This window comes from Bubalus bubalis, chromosome X (assembly GCF_019923935.1).
Source record: "Bubalus bubalis isolate 160015118507 breed Murrah chromosome X, NDDB_SH_1, whole genome shotgun sequence".
Classification (NCBI taxonomy): Eukaryota; Metazoa; Chordata; class Mammalia; order Artiodactyla; family Bovidae; genus Bubalus; species Bubalus bubalis.
In genome coordinates, this window is record NC_059181.1 from 66,925,680 (window position 1) to 66,942,844 (window position 17,165).

Genomic DNA, 17,165 nt, shown 5'->3' on the forward strand with positions numbered 1-17,165 from the left:
GCTGGAGGGGGTGTGGAGAGAGGGGAACGTTCTTGCACTGTTGGTAGGATTGTAAATTGATACAGCCACTATGGAGGATGTTATGGAAATTCCTTAAAAAACTAGGAATAGGACCACCATATGACCCAGCAATCCCACTCCTAGGCATATACCCTGAGGAAACCAAAATTGAAAGAGATACATGTATTCCATTGTTCGTTGCAGTACTGTTTACAATAGCTAGAACATGGAAGCAGCCTAGATGTCCATCGAGAGATGAATGGATGGATAAGTTGTGGTGCATCTACACAATGGAATATTACTCAGCCATAAAAAGGAATGCATTTGAGTCAGTTCTAATGAGGTGGATGAACCTAGAACCTATTATACAGAGTGAAGTGAGTTAGAAAGAGATAGATAAATACCTTATTCTAATAAATATATACAGAATCTAGAAAAATGGTACTGAGGAATTTATTTACAGGGCAACAGTGGAGAAACAGACATAGAGAATAGACTTATGGACATGGGGAGAGGGGAGGAGAGGGTGAGATGTATGGAAAGAGTAACAAGGAAACTTACACTACCATATGTAAAACAGATAGCCAACGGAAATTTGCTGTATGCCTCAGGAAACTGAAACAGTGGCTCTGTGTCAGCCTGGAAGGGTGGGATGAGGAGGGAGATGGGAGGGAGGTTCAAAAGGGAGGGGATATATGTTTACCTATAGCTTATTCATGTTGAGGTTTGACAGAAAACAGCAAAAATCTGTAAAGCAATTATCCTTCAATAAAAAATAAATAAAAAAAAGGATTTTCCACATTTGTTGTGATCTACACAGTCAAAAGCTTTCACATAATCAATGAAGCACAAGTAGATGTTTTTCTGTACTTCACTTTCTTTCTCTATGATCCAACGAATGTCAGCAATTTGATTTCTGGCTCTTCTGCCTTTTCTAAATCCAGCTTGTACATCTATCTGGAAGTTCTTGGTTCATGTATTATTGAAGCCTAGCTTGAAGGATTTGGGGCATAACTTTACCAGCATGAAAAATGAAAGCAATTATACAGTAGTCTGAACATTCTTTGACACTGCCCTTTTTGGGTTTGGAATAAAAACCGATATTTTCTTGTCCCGTGGCCACTGCTGAGTTTTCCAAATTTGCTGACATATTGAGTGCAGCACTTTAACAGCATCATCTTTTAGGATTTGAAATGGCTCAGCAGGCATTCCATCATCTCTACCAGCTTTGTTTGTAATAATGCTTTCTAAGGCCCACTTGACTTCACACTCCAGGATGTCTGGCTCTAGTTGAGTAATCACACCATCTTGGTTATCCCGATCAGTAAGACCTCTTTTGTATAGTTCTTCTTTCTATTCTTGCCACCTCTTTTTAATCTCTTCTGCCTTTGTTAGGTCTTTATCATTTTTGTCCTTTATCGTGCCCATCCATGCATGAAATATTCCCTTGTTCTCTCCAATTTTCTTGAAGAGCTCTCTAGTCTCCCATTCTATTGTTCTCCTTTATTTCTTTGCTTTGTCCATTGCAGAGGGCCTTCTTATCCTTGCTACTCTTCTTTCCTCAGCTACATGTAAAGGCTCCTCAGACAACTTTGCCACTTTGCCTTCTTGAATTTCTTTTTCTTGAAGATGGTTTTGGTCACTGTCTCCTGTACAGTGTTATAAACCCTGGTCCATAGTTCTTCAGTCACTCTGTCTACCATATGTAATCCCGTAAATCTATTCATCGCCTCTACTGTATAGTCAGAAGGGATTTGATTTAGGTCATACCAGAATGGCCTAGTGGTTTTCCCTACTTTATTTAATTTGTGTTTCTCTGAATTTTTCAATAAGGAGCTTGTGGTCTAAGCCACAGTCAGCTCCTGGTCTTGATTTTGGTGACTGATAAGAGCTTCTCCATCTTCAGCTGCAAAGAATATAATCAATCTGATTTCAGTATTGACCATTTGGTGATGTTCAGGGAATGATGCTAAGACTGAAGCTCCAGTACTTGGGCCACCTCATGCGAAGAGTTGACTCATTGAAAAAGACTCTGATGCTAGGAGGGATTGGGGGCAGGAGGAAAAGGGGACGACAGAGGATGAGATGGGTGGATAGCATCACCGACTCGATGGACGTGAGTTTGAGTGAACTCCGGGAGTTGGTGATGGACAGGGAGGCCTGGCATGCTGCGATTCATGGGGTTGCAAAGAGTCGGACATGACTGAGCGACTGAACTGAACTGATATGTAAAATCATCTCTTGTGTTGTTGGAAAAAGTTGTTTGGTATGACCAATGTGTTCTTTTGAAAAAGCTCTGTTAGACTTTGCCCTACTTCATTTTGTACTCCAAGGCCAAACTTTACTGTTACTCCAGGTATCTTTGACTTCCAACTTTTGCACTCTATTATGAAAAGGACATCTTCTTTGGTGTTAGTTCTAGTAGGTGCTGTATGTCTTCATAGAAAGGGTCAACTTCAGCTTCTTTGGCATCAGTGGTTGGAGCATTGTCTTGATCTTTGTGGTGTTGAATGGTTTGCCTTAGAAATGAACCAAGATCATTTTGTTGTTTTTAAGATTGTACCTAGGTACTTCATTTTAGACTCTGTTGTTGACTATGAGGGCTACTCCATTTCTTCTAAGGAAGTAGATATAATGGTCTTAAATTTGCCCATTCCCATCCATTTTAGTTCACTGATTCCTAAGATGTCAATGTTCACTCTTGTTATCTCCTGATAACAAGACCACATCCAATTTACTGTGATTAGTTGATTTAACATTCCAGATTCCTATGCAATATTGTTCTTTGCAGCATCAGACTTTACTTTCACCACCACACATATCAACAACTGAGCACCATTTCTACTTTGGCCCAGCCATTTTATTCTTTTGGAGCTATTAGTAATTGCCCTCCACTCTTCCCCAGTAGCATATTGGAAACCTTCCAACCTACAGGGGCTTGTCTTTCAATGTCATATCTCTTTGTCTTTTCATACTGTTCATGGAGTTCTTGCAGCAACAATACTGGAGTGGTTAGCCATTCTCTCCTCCAGAGGACCATGTTTTGTCAGAACTCTATGGCCCATCCATCTTGAATGGCCTTGCACAGCATGGCTCATAGTTTTACTGAGTTACAGAAGCCTCTTCGCCACAACAAGGCTGTGACCCATGAGGGGCTACAGTCCATAACCCCCAGTAAAACTGAACTGATCACTCTCACATTGTGCTTTTATTTTCTTGCTCAACACCAGCACTATCAGGATGTGGGTCTAATATTGTGCTAATTTGAAAAATTGATATAAATATTTCAATTAAGTTTTACGAGGAAAATTTCTTTTAAAACCATTAACATATTCATATACATTTAATAAAAGTTTGATTACAGAATTCCCTGGGGTCGAGTGGTTTGAATCCTCCTTCCAATGCAGGGGACACAAATTCAATCCCTGGTTGGGGAAAATTCCATATGCCATGTGGCAACTAGGCAGCTACTGAGCCTGTGCTCTAGGACACTTGAGCCCACATGCTGCAGCTATTGAAGCCCATACACTCTAGAACCCATGCTCTGCAACAAGAGAAGCCACCACAATGAGACACCCACATACCACAGTGAAGAATAACCCCATTCACTGCAACTAGAGAAAGTCTGTACACAAAAGCAAAGACCCAGTATAGCAAAAAAAAAAAAAGAAAAAAAATGTTTAAAATGTACTTTTTACTATCATAAATTTTCTACCCCTGTAGATTTGGAAGTCTAAACATTGAACCATTATTCTAGGGAGGCTTAAGAGGGAGAGGATATATCTATACTTATGGCTGATTCATGTTGTTGTATGGCAGAAACCAACACAACATATAAAGCAATTATCCTCCAATTAAAAATAAAATTTAAAAAAAAGAAAGAAAAGGAACCCTTCCTTCTTAAAAAGTATGCTACTGTGTGAGAATGAATATTTTAATATTAAAAAATAAACCAATTTTTCGGGCTGAAGATGGTGGAGTAGGTAGACATGGAGTACATCTCTCTCCACAGATACATCAGAAATACACCTTCAGACACAGAAGGTCTTGCAGAACACCAGCTAACAGTGGGCAGGAATACATGACCACTGGAAAAGAACATATAGACCCATGCAAAACTCAGTAGGATGAGCAAGGAGTGGAATAAAGAGGAGAGTGAGGAGGACTGGACCTGTATCCAGGGGGTGGGGAAACTGAAGCAGAGATCAGATCCCCACAACAGGGCAATTGTTTGGGACAGAGAAGCACTTGAGGCTGTTGGGGAGTGAAACAGCTGATGTGTGACAGTCTGAATGGAATGAGAATCACAGAGATAATCCTTGCCTCAGCCCTACGCACTCCAGACAGGGACACAAATCCCCTAGAAAATGCAGCGGCTGGGAGGTGAGGCATAGGGATTTGAGATCAACCCGAGGGCAAAGTCTACTGTTGACTGTGGGGAGACAGCCTGAGGGAATGTGAGGGAGGAAATCATGGTGGGAAATGCCTGTGGAGGAAAACCAGGCAGCCATGAAGGAAAGGGGATACTGCTGAGTTATCACTGTAACTGCTTTTTCCCGACATGCCAACACCAGCAGCTGAACAACACAGAAAGACCCCAGAGAGGTTGGCCCTTGACATGGCGCTTGACATGGCACTTGACACGCTGAGCAACAGAGAATGACCCAAGCCAGGGAAGCCAGGCTTGAGTTCACCGATGGTGTTCTTTAGCTCAGTCCAGTTGTTCAGTCGTGTCTGACTCTTTGCGACCCCATGGACTGCAGCACGCCAGGCTCCCTGTCCATTACCAACTCCCAGAGTTTACTCAAACTCATGTCCATTGAGTCGGTGATGCCATCCAACCATCTCATCCTCTGTCATCCTCTTCTCCTCCAGCTTTCAATCTTTCCCAGCATCAGGGTCTTTTCCAATGAATCAGCTCTTCGCATCAGCAGGTGGCCAAAGTATTGGAGTTTCAGCTTCAGCATCAGTCCTTCCAATGAATATTCAGGACTGATTTCCTTTAGGACTGACTGCTTTGATCTCCTAGCTGTCCAAGGGACTCTCAAGAGTCTTCTCCAACACCACAGCTCAAAAGTATCAATTCTTCAGTGCTCAGCTTTCTTTACAGTCCAACTCAAACATCCATAAATGACTACTGGAAAAATCATAGCTTTGACTAGACCGAACTTTGTTGGCAAAGTAAGTGAAGTCGCTCAGTCGTGTCCAATTCTTTGTGACCCCATGGACTGTAGTCTACCAGGCTCCTCTGTCCATGGGATTTTCCAGGCAATAGTACTGGAGTGGATTGCAAAGTAATGTCTCTGCTTTTTAATATGCTGTCTAGGTTGGTCATAACTTTTCTGCCAAGGAGCAAGCATCTTTTAATTTCATGGCTGCTGTCACCATCTGTAGTGATTTTGGAGACCAAAAAATAAAGTCTCTCACTGTTCCCATTATTTTCCCATCTATTTTCCATGAAGTGATGGGACCAGATGCCATGATCTTAGCATTCTGAAGGTTGAGTTTTAAAGCAACTTATTCACTCTCCTCTTTCACTTTCATCAAGAGGCTCTTTAGTTCCTCTTCACTTTCTGCCATAAGGGTGGTGTCATCTGCATATCTGAGGTTATTGATATTTCTCCTGGCAATCTTGATTCCAGCTTGTGCTTCATCCAGCCCAGCATTTTTGATGATGTACTCTACATATTTGCTAAATAAGCAGGGTGACAATATACAACCTTGACTGTATATCCAAATCCTTTCCCAATTTGGAACCAGTCTCTCATTCCATGTCCAGTTCTAACTGATGCTTCTTGACCTGCATACAGATTTCTCAGGAGGCAGGTCAGGTGGTCTGGTATTCCCATCTCTTTCAGAATGTTCCATAGTTTGTTGTGATCCACAGTCAAAGGCTTTGACATAGTCAATAAAGCAGAAGTAGATGCTTTTCTGGAACTCTCTTGCTTTTTCAATGATCCAGTGGATGTTGGCAATTTGATCTCTGGTTCCTCTGCCTTTTCTAAATCCAGTTTGAACATCTGGAAGTTCACGGTTCATGTACTGTTGAAGCCTGGCTTGGAGAATTTTGAGCATTACTTTGCTAGTGTGTGAGATGAGTGCAATTGTGTGGTAGTTAGAGCATTCTTTGGCATTGTCTTTCTTTGGGATTGGAATGAAAACTGACCTTTTCCAGTCCAGTGGTCACTGCTGAGTTTCCCAAATTTGCTGGCATATTGATTGTAACACTTTCACAACATCATCTTTTAGGATTTGAAATAGCTCAGCTGGAATTCCATCACCTCCACTAGCTTTGTTCGTAGTGATGCTTCCTAAGGCCCACTTAACTTCACATTCCAGGATGTCTGGCTCTAGGTGAGTGATCACACCATCGTGATTATCTGGGTTATTAAGATCTGTTTTGTATACTTCTTCTGTGCATTCTTGTCACCTCTTCTTAATATCTTCTGCTTGTTAGGTCCATACCATTTTCTATCCTTTATTGTGCCCATCTTTGCATGAAATGTTCCCTTGGTATCTGTGATTTTTTTGAAGAGCTCTCTAGTTTTATCCATTCTATCATTTTCCTGTTTCTTTGCCCTGATTACTTAGGATCTCAAGTTCTTTGAGATCAGACTTATTTTGAAAACAAATTAGTCTACTTGGATATATTTGGTAGAAATGAGGGTAATTTTAGAGGGAAAATAGTATTTTTCAATGAGTGTTAAATTTCAATTTTGTTAATGGAATTTGGCATATACTGACTCACTTCCCAGAGAGTTCCTTGCTGTTATGCTATATTAATGTAAAGTTTATTGAATTATTAAAAGATATTTTAAGTTTTATTTCTGAAGCTTATCTCAGTAATCTTTATTCTTTTTTTTAATTTTATTTTATTTTTAAACTTTACATAATTGTATTAGTTTTGCCAAATATCAAAATGAATCCGCCACAGGTATACATGTGTTCCCCATCATGAACCCTCCTCCCTCCTCCCTCCACATTCCATCACTCTGGGTCATCCCAGTGCACCAGCCCCAAGCATCCAGTATCGTGCATCAAACCTGGACTGGCAACTCATTTCATACATGATATTTTACATGTTTCAATGCCATTCTCCCAAATCTTCCCACCCTCTCCCTCTCCCACAGAGTCCATAAGACTGTTCTATACATCAGTGTCTCTTTTGCTGTCTCGTACACAGGGTTATTGTTACCATCTTTCTAAATTCCATATATATGCATTAGTATACTGTATCCGTGTTTTTCTTTCTGGCTTACTTCCCTCTGTATAATAGGCTCCAGTTTCATCCACCTCATTAGAACTGATTCAAATGTATTCTTTTTAATGGCTGAGTAATACTCCATTGTGTATATGTACCACAGCTTTCTTATCCATTCATCTGCTGATGGACATCTAGGTTGCTTCCATGTCCTGGCTATTATAAACAGTGCTGCGATGAACATTGGGGTACACGTGTCTCTTTCCCTTCTGGTTTCCTCAGTGTGTATGCCCAGCAGTGGGATTGCTGGATCATAAGGCAGTTCTATTTCCAGTTTTTTAAGGAATCTCCACACTGTTCTCCATAGTGGCTGTACTAGTTTGCATTCCCACCAACAGTGTAAGAGGGTTCCCTTTTCTCCACACCCTCTCCAGCATTTATTACTTGTAGACTTTTGGATCGCAGCCATTCTGACTGGTGTGAAATGGTACCTCATAGTGGTTTTGATTTTCATTTCTCTGATAATGAGTGATGTTGAGCATCTTTTCATGTGTTTGTTAGCCATCTGTATGTCTTCTTTGGTGAAATGTCTATTTAGTTCTTTGGCCCATTTTTGATTGGGTCGTTTATTTTTCTGGAGTTGAGCTTTAGGAGTTGCTTGTATATTCTCGAGATTAGTTGTTTGTCAGTTGCTTCATTTGCTATTATCTTCTCCCATTCTGAGGGCTGTCTTTTCACCTTGCTAATAGTTTCCTTTGATGTGCAGAAGCTTTTAAGGTTAATTAGGTCCCATTTGTTTATTTTTGCTTTTATTTCCAATATTCTGGGAGGTGGGTCATAGAGGATCCTGCTGTGATGTATGTCAGAGAGTGTTTTGCCTATGTTCTCCTCTAGGAGTTTTATAGTTTCTGGTCTTACGTTTAGATCTTTAATCCATTTTGAGTTTATTTTTGTGTATGCTGTTAGAAAGTGTTCTAGTTTCATTCTTTTACAAGTGGTTGACCAGATTTCCCAGCACCACTTGTTAAAGAGATTGTCTTTAATCCATTGTATATTCTTGCCTCCTTTCTCAAAGATAAGCTGTCCATATGTGCGTGGATTTATCTCTGGGCTTTCTATTTTGTTCCATTGATCTATGTTCCTGTCTTTGTGCCAGTACCATACTGTCTTCATGACTGTGGCTTTGTAGTAGAGCCTGAAATCAGGTAGGTTGATTCCTCCAGTTCCATTCTTCTTTCTCAAGATCGCTTTGGCTATTCGAGGTTTTTTGTATTTCCATACAAACTGTGAAATTATTTGTTCTAGCTCTGTGAAGAATACTGTTGGTAGCTTGATAGGGATTGCATTGAATCTATAGATTGCTTTGGGTAGTATACTCATTTTCACTATATTGATTCTTCCAATCCATGAACATGGTATATTTCTCCATCTGTTAGTGTCCTCTTTGATTTCTTTCACCAGTGTTTTACAGTTTTCTATATATAGGTCTTTAGTTTCTTTAGGTAGACATATTCCTAAGTATTTTATTCTTTCCGTTGCAATGGTGAATGGAATTGTTTCCTTAATTTCTCTTTCTGTTTTCTCATTATTAGTGTATAGGAATGCAAGGGATTTCTGGGTGTTGATTTTATATCCTGCAACTTTACTATAGTCATTGATTAATTCTAGTAATTTTCTGGTGGAGTCTTTAGGGTTTTCTATGTAGAGGATCATGTCATCTGCAAACAGTGAGAGCTTTACTTCTTCTTTTCCAGTTTGGATTCCTTTTATTTCTTTTTCTGCTCTGATTGCTGTGGCCAAAACTTCCAAAACTATGTTGAATAGTAATGGTGAAAGTGGGCACCCTTGTCTTGTTCCTGACTTTAGAGGAAATGCTTTCAATTTTTCACCATTGAGGATAATGTTTGCTGTGGGTTTGTCATATATAGCTTTGATTATGTTGAGGTATGTTCCTTCTATTCCTGCTTTCTGGAGAGTTTTGATCATAAATGGATGTTGAATTTTGTCAAAGGCTTTCTCTGCATCTATTGAGATAATCATATGGTTTTTATTTTTCAATTTGTTAATGTGGTGTATTACATTGATTGATTTGCGGATATTGAAGAATCCTTGCATCCCTGGGATAAAGCCCACTTGGTCATGGTGTATGATCTTTTTAATGTGTTGTTGGATTCTGATTGCTAGAATTTTGTTAAGGATTTTTGCATCTATGTTCATCAGTGATATTGGCCTGTAGTTTTCTTTTTTTGTGGGATCTTTGTCAGGTTTTGGTATTAGGGTGATGGTGGCCTCATAGAATGAGTTTGGAAATTTACCATCCTCTGCAATTTTCTGGGAGAGTTTGAGCAGGATAGGTGTTAGCTCTTCTCTAAATTTTTGGTAGAATTCAGCTGTGAAACCATCTGGACCTGGGCTTTTGTTTGCTGGAAGATTTTTGATTACAGTTTCAATTTCCGTGCTTGTGATGGGTCTGTTAAGATTTTCTATTTCTTCCTGGTTCAGTTATGGAAAGTTGTACTTTTCTAAGAATTTGTCCATTTCTTCCACGTTGTCCATTTTATTGGCATATAATTGTTGATAGTACTCTCTTATGATCCTTTGTATTTCTGTGTTGTCTGTTGTGATCTCTCCATTTTCATTTCTAATTTTATTGATTTGATTTTTCTCCCTTTGTTTCTTGATGAGTCTGGCTAATTGTTTGTCAATTTTATTTATCCTTTCAAGAAACCAGCTTTTGATTTTGTTGATTTTTGCTATGATCTCTTTTGTTTCTTTTGCATTTATTTCTGCTCTAAGTTTTAAGATTTCTTTCCTTCTACTAACCCTGGGGTTCTTCATTTCTTCCTTTTCTAGTTGCTTTAGGTGTAGAGTTAGGTTATTTATTTGACTTTTTTCTTGTTTCTTGAGGTGTGCCTGTATTGCTATGAACTTTCCCCTTAGGACTGCTTTTACCGTGTCCCACAGGTTTTGGGTTGTTGTGTTTTCATTTTCATTCATTTCTATGCAAATTTTGATTTCTTTTTTGATTTCTTCTGTGATTTGTTGGTTATTCAGCAGCGTGTTGTTCAGCCTCCATATGTTGGAATTTTTAATAGTTTTTCTCCTGTAATTGAGATCTAATCTTACTGCATTGTGGTCAGAAAAGAGGCTTGGAATGATTTCTATTTTTTTGAATTTACCAAGGCTAGCTTTATGGCCCAGGATGTGATCTATCCTGGAGAAGGTTCCATGTGCGCTTGAGAAGAAGGTGAAATTCATTGTTTTGGGATGAAATGTCCTATAGATATCAATTAGGTCTAACTGGGCTATTGTATCGTTTAAAGTTTGTGTTTCCTTGTTAATTTTCTGTTTAGTTGATCTATCCATAGGTGTGAGTGGGGTATTAAAGTCTCCCACTATTATTGTGTTATTGTTAATTTCTTCTTTCATACTTGTTAGCATTTGTCTACGTACTGCGGTGCTCCCGTGTTGGGTGCATATATATTTATAATTGTTATATCTTCTTCTTGGATTGATCCTTTGATCATTATGTAGTGACTATCTTTGTCTCTTTTCACAGTCTTTGTTTTAAAGTCTATTTTATCTGATATGAGTATTGCTACTCCTGCTTTCTTTTGGTCCCTATTTGCATGGAAAATCTTTTTCCAGCCCTTCACTTTCAGTCTGTATGCGTCCCCTGTTTTGAGGTGGGTCTCTTGTAGACAACATATGTAGGGGTCTTGTTTTTGTATCCACTCAGCCAGTCTTTGTCTTTTGGTTGGGGCATTCAACCCATTTACGTTTAAGCTAATTAATGATAAGTATGATCCCTTTGCCATTTAGTTTATTGTTTTGGGTTCGAATTTATACACCATTTTTGTGTTTCCTGTCTAGAGAATATCCTTTAGTATTTGTTGAAGAGCTGGTTTGGTCGTGCAGAATTCTATCAGCTTTTGCTTGTCTGAAAAGCTTTTGATTTCTCCTTCATACTTGAATGAGATCCTTGCTGGGTACAATAATCTGGGCTGTAGGTTATTTTCTTTCATCATTTTAAGTATGTCTTGCCATTCCCTCCTGGCTTGCAGAGTTTCTATTGAAAGGTCAGCTGTTATCCTTATGGGTATTCCCTTGTGTGTTATTTGTTGTTTTTCCCTTGCTGCTTTTAATATTTGTTCTTTGTGTTTGATCTTTGTTAATTTGATTACTATGTGTCTTGGGGTGTTTCGCCTTGGGTTTATCCTGTTTGGGACTCTCTGGGTTTCTTGGACTTGGGGGATTATTTCCTTCCCCATTTTAGGGAAGTTTTCAACTATTATCTCCTCAAGTATTTTCTCATGGTCTTTCTTTTTGTCTTCTTCTTCTGGGACCCCTATGATTCGAATGTTGTAGCATTTAATATTGTCCTGGAGGTCTCTGAGATTGTCCTCATTTCTTTTAATTCGTTTTTCTTTTATCCTCTCTGATTCATTTATTTCTACCATTCTATCTTCTAATTCACTAATCCTATCTTCTGCCTCTGTTATTCTACTATTTGTTGCCTCCAGAGTGTTTTTAATTTCACTTATTGCATTATTCATTATATATTGACTCTTTTTTATTTCTTCTAAGTCCTTGTTAAACCTTTCTTGCATCTTCTCAATCCTTGCCTCCAGGCTATTTATCTGTGATTCCATTTTAATTTCAAGATTTTGGATCAATTTCTCTATCATTATTCGGAATTCTTTATCAGGTAGATTCCCTATCTCTTCCTCTTTGGTTTGGTTTGGTGGGCATTTATCCTGTTCCTTTATCTGCTGGGTATTCCTCTGTCTCTTCATCTTGTTTAAATTGCTGAGTTTGGGGTGTCCTTTCTGTATTCTGGCAGTTTGTGGAGTTCTCTTTATTGTGGCGTTTCCTCACTGTGTGTGGGTTTGTACAGGTGGCTTGTCAAGGTTTCCTGGTTAGGAAAGCTTGTGTCGATGTGTATGGAGCTGTATTTCTTCTCTCTGGAGTGTAATGAAATGTCCAGTAATGAGTTATGAGATGTCTCTGGTTTTGGGGTGACTTTGGGCAGCCTGTATCTTGAAGCTCAGGGCTGTGTTCCTTTGTTGCTGGAGAATTTGCTTGGTATGTCTTGCCCTGGAACTTGTTGGCCCTTGTGTGGTGCTTGGTTTCAGTGTCGGTATGGAGGCGTTTGATGAGCTCTTGTCAATTAATGTTCCTTGGAGTCAGGGTTTGGACTTAAGCCTCCTACTTCCAGTTATCAGTCTTATTTTTACAGTAGTTTCAAAACTTCTCCTTCTATACAGCACCATTGATAAAACATCTACGTTAAAGATGAAAAGTTTCTCTACTGTGAGGGTCACTCAGAGAGGTTCACAGCGTTACACGGAGAAGAGAAGTGGGAGGAGGGAGTTAGAGGTGACCCAAATGAGATGAGGTGGAATCAATAGTGGAGAGAGTGGGCTAGCCAGTAGTCACTTCCTTATGTGCACTCCACAACTGGACCGCTCAGAGATGTTCATGGAGTTATACAGAGAAGAGAAGAAGGAGGCAGGAGACAGAGGTGGCCAGAAGGATAAAAGGGGGAAATGAAAAGGAGGGAGACAGATTCAGCCAGTAATCAGTTCCCTAAGTGTTCTCCACCGTCTGGAACACACTGAAATTCACAGAGTTGGGTAGAGTAGAGAGGGGTTAGGGTGGAGATACAGGCGACCTGGTGGAGAAAACGGAGAGTCCAAAGGGAGAGAGAGCAGTCAAGCCAGTAATCTCGTTCCCTAGTGAAAAATGGGTCCTGAAGATTGGGTTCTTAAAGGAACAAAATTGGTAACAAATACATAAAAGCAAAAATTAAAAATCTAGAGTAGAGGTTGGAATTTCAAAAATGTGATGTTAATGAAAAGAAGAAGGAAAAGAAAGAGAGAAAAAACGAACAAAGAAAAACAAACAAGATTGCGAAAATTATAAAGAAACTACAGGTACAAAATTGATAACTAATACCAAAAAGCCAAAATTAAAAATCTAGAGTAGAGTTTGGAATTTCAAAAATACAATGTTAAAAAAAAAAAGAAGAAGAAGAAAAATAAAGAGAGAAAACAAACAAACCAACAAAAACAATGTCGCAAAAATTATAAAGAAAATACAGGTACAAAATTGATACCAAATACCAAAAAGCATAAATTAAAAATCTTGAGTAGATTTTGGAATTGCAGATATACAATGTTATATAAAAGAAGAAGAGAAGGAAACAGAGGGGGGAAAAAAAAGAAAAAAAATGTCACAGAAATTATATAAAAAAACTATATGTACAAAATTGATAACATATACCAAAAGGCTAAAATTAAAAATCTAGAGTAGAGTTTGGAATTTCAAAAATACGATGTTAAAGAAAAGAAGAAGGAAAAGTAAGAAAGAAAAAATGAACAAAGAAAAACAAACAAGGTCGTGAAAATTATAAAGAAACTACAATACAAAATTGATAACTAATACCAAAAAGCAAAAGTTAAAAATCTAGAGTAGAGTTTGGAATTTCAAAAATACAATGTTAAAAAAAAGAAGAAGAAAAATAAAGAGAGAAAACAAACAAACCAACAAAAACAATGTCGCAAAAATTATAAAGAAAATACAGGTACAAAATTGATATCAAATACAAAAAAGCATAAATTAAAAATCTTGAGTAGAGTTTGGAATTGCAGATATACAATGTTATACAAAAGAAGAAGAGAAAGAAACAGAGGGAAAAAAAAGTCACAGAAATTATGAAAAAAACTATAGGTACCAAATTGATAACATATACCAAAAGGCTAAAATTAAAAATCTAGAGTAGAATTTGGTATTTCAAAAATAAAATGTTAAAGAAAAGAAGAAAAAGAAAAAAAAAACAAAACACGGTCAAAAAATTATAAAATATATATATGAAGTTTGCTGACGAAGAGAAAAAAATAGGGTTTTTTTTTTTTTTTTGCAAAGTAATAGTTATAAAAGTGAAAATTAAAGGACAATAGAGGACTTAAAATTTTTTTTAAAAAAAATTTAAAAAAAAAGAAAAAAAAGGAAAGAAAGATTGATCATAAAAATAGTAAAAATATATCTAGGTCTTTCTCTGGTTTTGTTGTGAGTATTGTGGTTTCAGTTCATTTTTGGCTAGTTCCTTGGTCTGACTTATATTTCTCAAGATCTATAGGCCCCTTCCAATGTAGTCCTTAGTAACCACAGGGTTTTAATCTATGGCCTGTAACTTCCAAGGCGTTTCCCTCTGTTATAGCTTCTTCTGTTTGTTGGTCTCTTCAGTGTCTGGTTCCTGCCCTGACACAAAGGGGACAGTGGAGGACACTTTTTTTTTTAATTTTATTTAGGCTCACTTGTTCAGCCGCGCTGTGGGGAGGGAGGGAGGGATGCTGCAAACAGATAACACTGGCGTGCGCTTGCAGTGCCTCAGCCACACTGGGTCTGCTCCCGCTCACGGCGCGTGTAGCCTCCCTGCCCACACTGCTCGGGCTCTAGGTTGTTCCACCGGGAGCAATCCGTGGCCGGCCCTGGGCTGAGCTCCCAGGTCCAAGCCTCTCAGGTTCAGGCACTCGGGTAGTCCTCAGAGGCGCAGACTCGGTTGGGCCTGCGTTTTGTGCTCTTCCCAGATCCGAGCAGCTCAGGTGATGTGTTTGGCGGGCGCCAATGCTGCGACCTATCGCCTCCCCGCCACTCGGTTATCTGGGTGTAAAACCGGCGCACCTTCTCAGGCAGATGTTGACCGTCCAGACCCCCAAGAAGTTTTAGTTAGCAAAGAAGCCTGCTTACAGTTTTATAGATAGTGTCTCTCTGGGGCTGCGATTGCCCCCTTCCAGCTCTGGCTGCCTGTCACTGGAGGGGGAAGGTCTGCAGTCGACTATCTCTGTTCAGTCCTTTGTTCTCTGCGCGGGCCTGGCGGTGTCTTAGGTTAGGGCTGGCTTTTCGCGTGGTAGATGTCCCACAGTCTGGTTTGCTAGCCCAAATTATTTCTCTCAGATAGCGCTCAGAACATTCGGCCCGATTCTTACTCTAAGGGACACAGCCCGCGCCGTGCTTCCCTGCCCAGCCCCCACTTGCTAATGCCATGTGCAGGTGTCTGCGCTGCTTCTCCGCTGGGGGAGTTACCGTAGGGCTCACAATCTGCGATTTTTAATTGTTTATTTATTTTTTTTCTCCCTTTTATGTTGCCCTCTGTGCTTCCAAAGCTCAGCACAGATTCGGCAGTGAGAAGGTTTCCTGGTGTTTGGAAACTTCTCTCTTTTTAAGACTCCCTTCCCGAGATGGAACTCCGTCCCTCCCTCTTTTGTCTCTTTTTTTGTCTTTTATATTTTTTCCTACCTCCTTTCGAAGAGTTGGGCTGCTTTTCTGGGTGCCTGATGTCCTCTGCCGGCATTCAGAAGTTGTTTTGTGGAATTTACTCGACGTTTAAATGCTCTTTTGCTGAATTTGTGGGGGAGAAAGTGTTCTCCCCGTCCTACTCCTCCGCCATCTTGGCTCCTCCTCTCAGTAATCTTTAGATGAAGATCAGATGCCCCATGACCTGCAATCAGCAGATTATGTATACTGGAAAAGACATAATTTAAAGGACTCTGTCCAACCTAGATGGAAGAACCTTTATCAGGTATTCTTAACTAGCTCATGGACAGTGAAACTGAAGGGAAATTGACTCTTGGATTAATTTCAAGTTCCAAAGGCCCCAGATTGGTCTATAGAGAGAGGGCTGCTGACCTCAAACTCACCTTAAAATGACACTGCAATAGGGTAAACTACACTTAGACAAGGACGAGATGAGAAGACGAGACAAGGACGAGAAGTAGACAACTTACCCATGATATTGGACCTGATTTGCATGCTCATTTATAATGTTTTCTTGAATTCTTGGATCTTTGAATATAAATCAAATGTTTTCTTTCATGGACATGATCCTATGCTAGGTGTCTTGTACTTCTAGATTACCTTGGTGAATTTCTCCACTACATGGCTCTAATTGGATGACCCTGTAGAAAATTTTTTTAAAAGAAAAAAAAATTCAGTCTTGGTCAAGATATTCTTGATATTAGCAGGTAGGATCATCACACCTAGCCAATTGATAATACCTGATCTGACCCTGGCCATAAATATGAATTTTCCTTTAAAGTTACTCAAAGCTAAGATAGAGAAGCACACAAAAATTCAGCCAAGGAATAAAACTTCCCACATTTATGGGATGGATTTACATGCTTAACACCAGGCTATGGTCATTTAAGTTTTAAGCCCCTGTTTTATCTTGGGAACAATTAAATCATACTAAGGATAGCCAGTGTTGTAACCCTAAGAAGTTGGACTGAGAGCCATATGGACAGTTGTTGTTCAGTCAGTCGTGTCCTACTCTTTGCAACCCTATGGATTGCAGCACACCAGGCTTCCCTGTCCTTCACCATCTCCCAAGGCTTGCTCAAACTCATGTTACTGAGTTGGTGATGCCATCCAACCATCTCAGCCTCTATTGCCCCCTTCTCCTGCCTTGAATCTTTTCCATCATCAGGGTCTTTTCCAATGAGTTGGCTCTTCACAAATGGTGGCCAAAGTACTGGAGCTTCAGCTTCAGCATCAGTCCTTCCAATGAATATTCAGCACTGATTTCCTTCAGGATTGACTGGTTGGATCTCCTAGCTGTCCAAGGGACTCTTAAGAGTCTTCTCCAACATCACAGTTCAAAAGCATCAATTCTTTGGCACTCAGCCATCTTTATGGTCCAACTCTCACATCCGTACATGACTACTGGAGAAATCATAGCTTTGACTAGACAGAACTTTGTTGGCCAAGTAATGTCTCTGCTTTTTTAATACACTGTCTAGGTTTGTCATAGCTTTTCTTCCAAGGAGCAAGCGTCTTTAATTCCATGGCTGCAGTCACTGTCCACAGTGATTTTGGAGCCCTAGGAAATAAAGTCTGTCATTGTTTACATTGTTTCCCCATCTATTTTCCATGAAGTGATGGGATCAGATATCATGATCTTCAT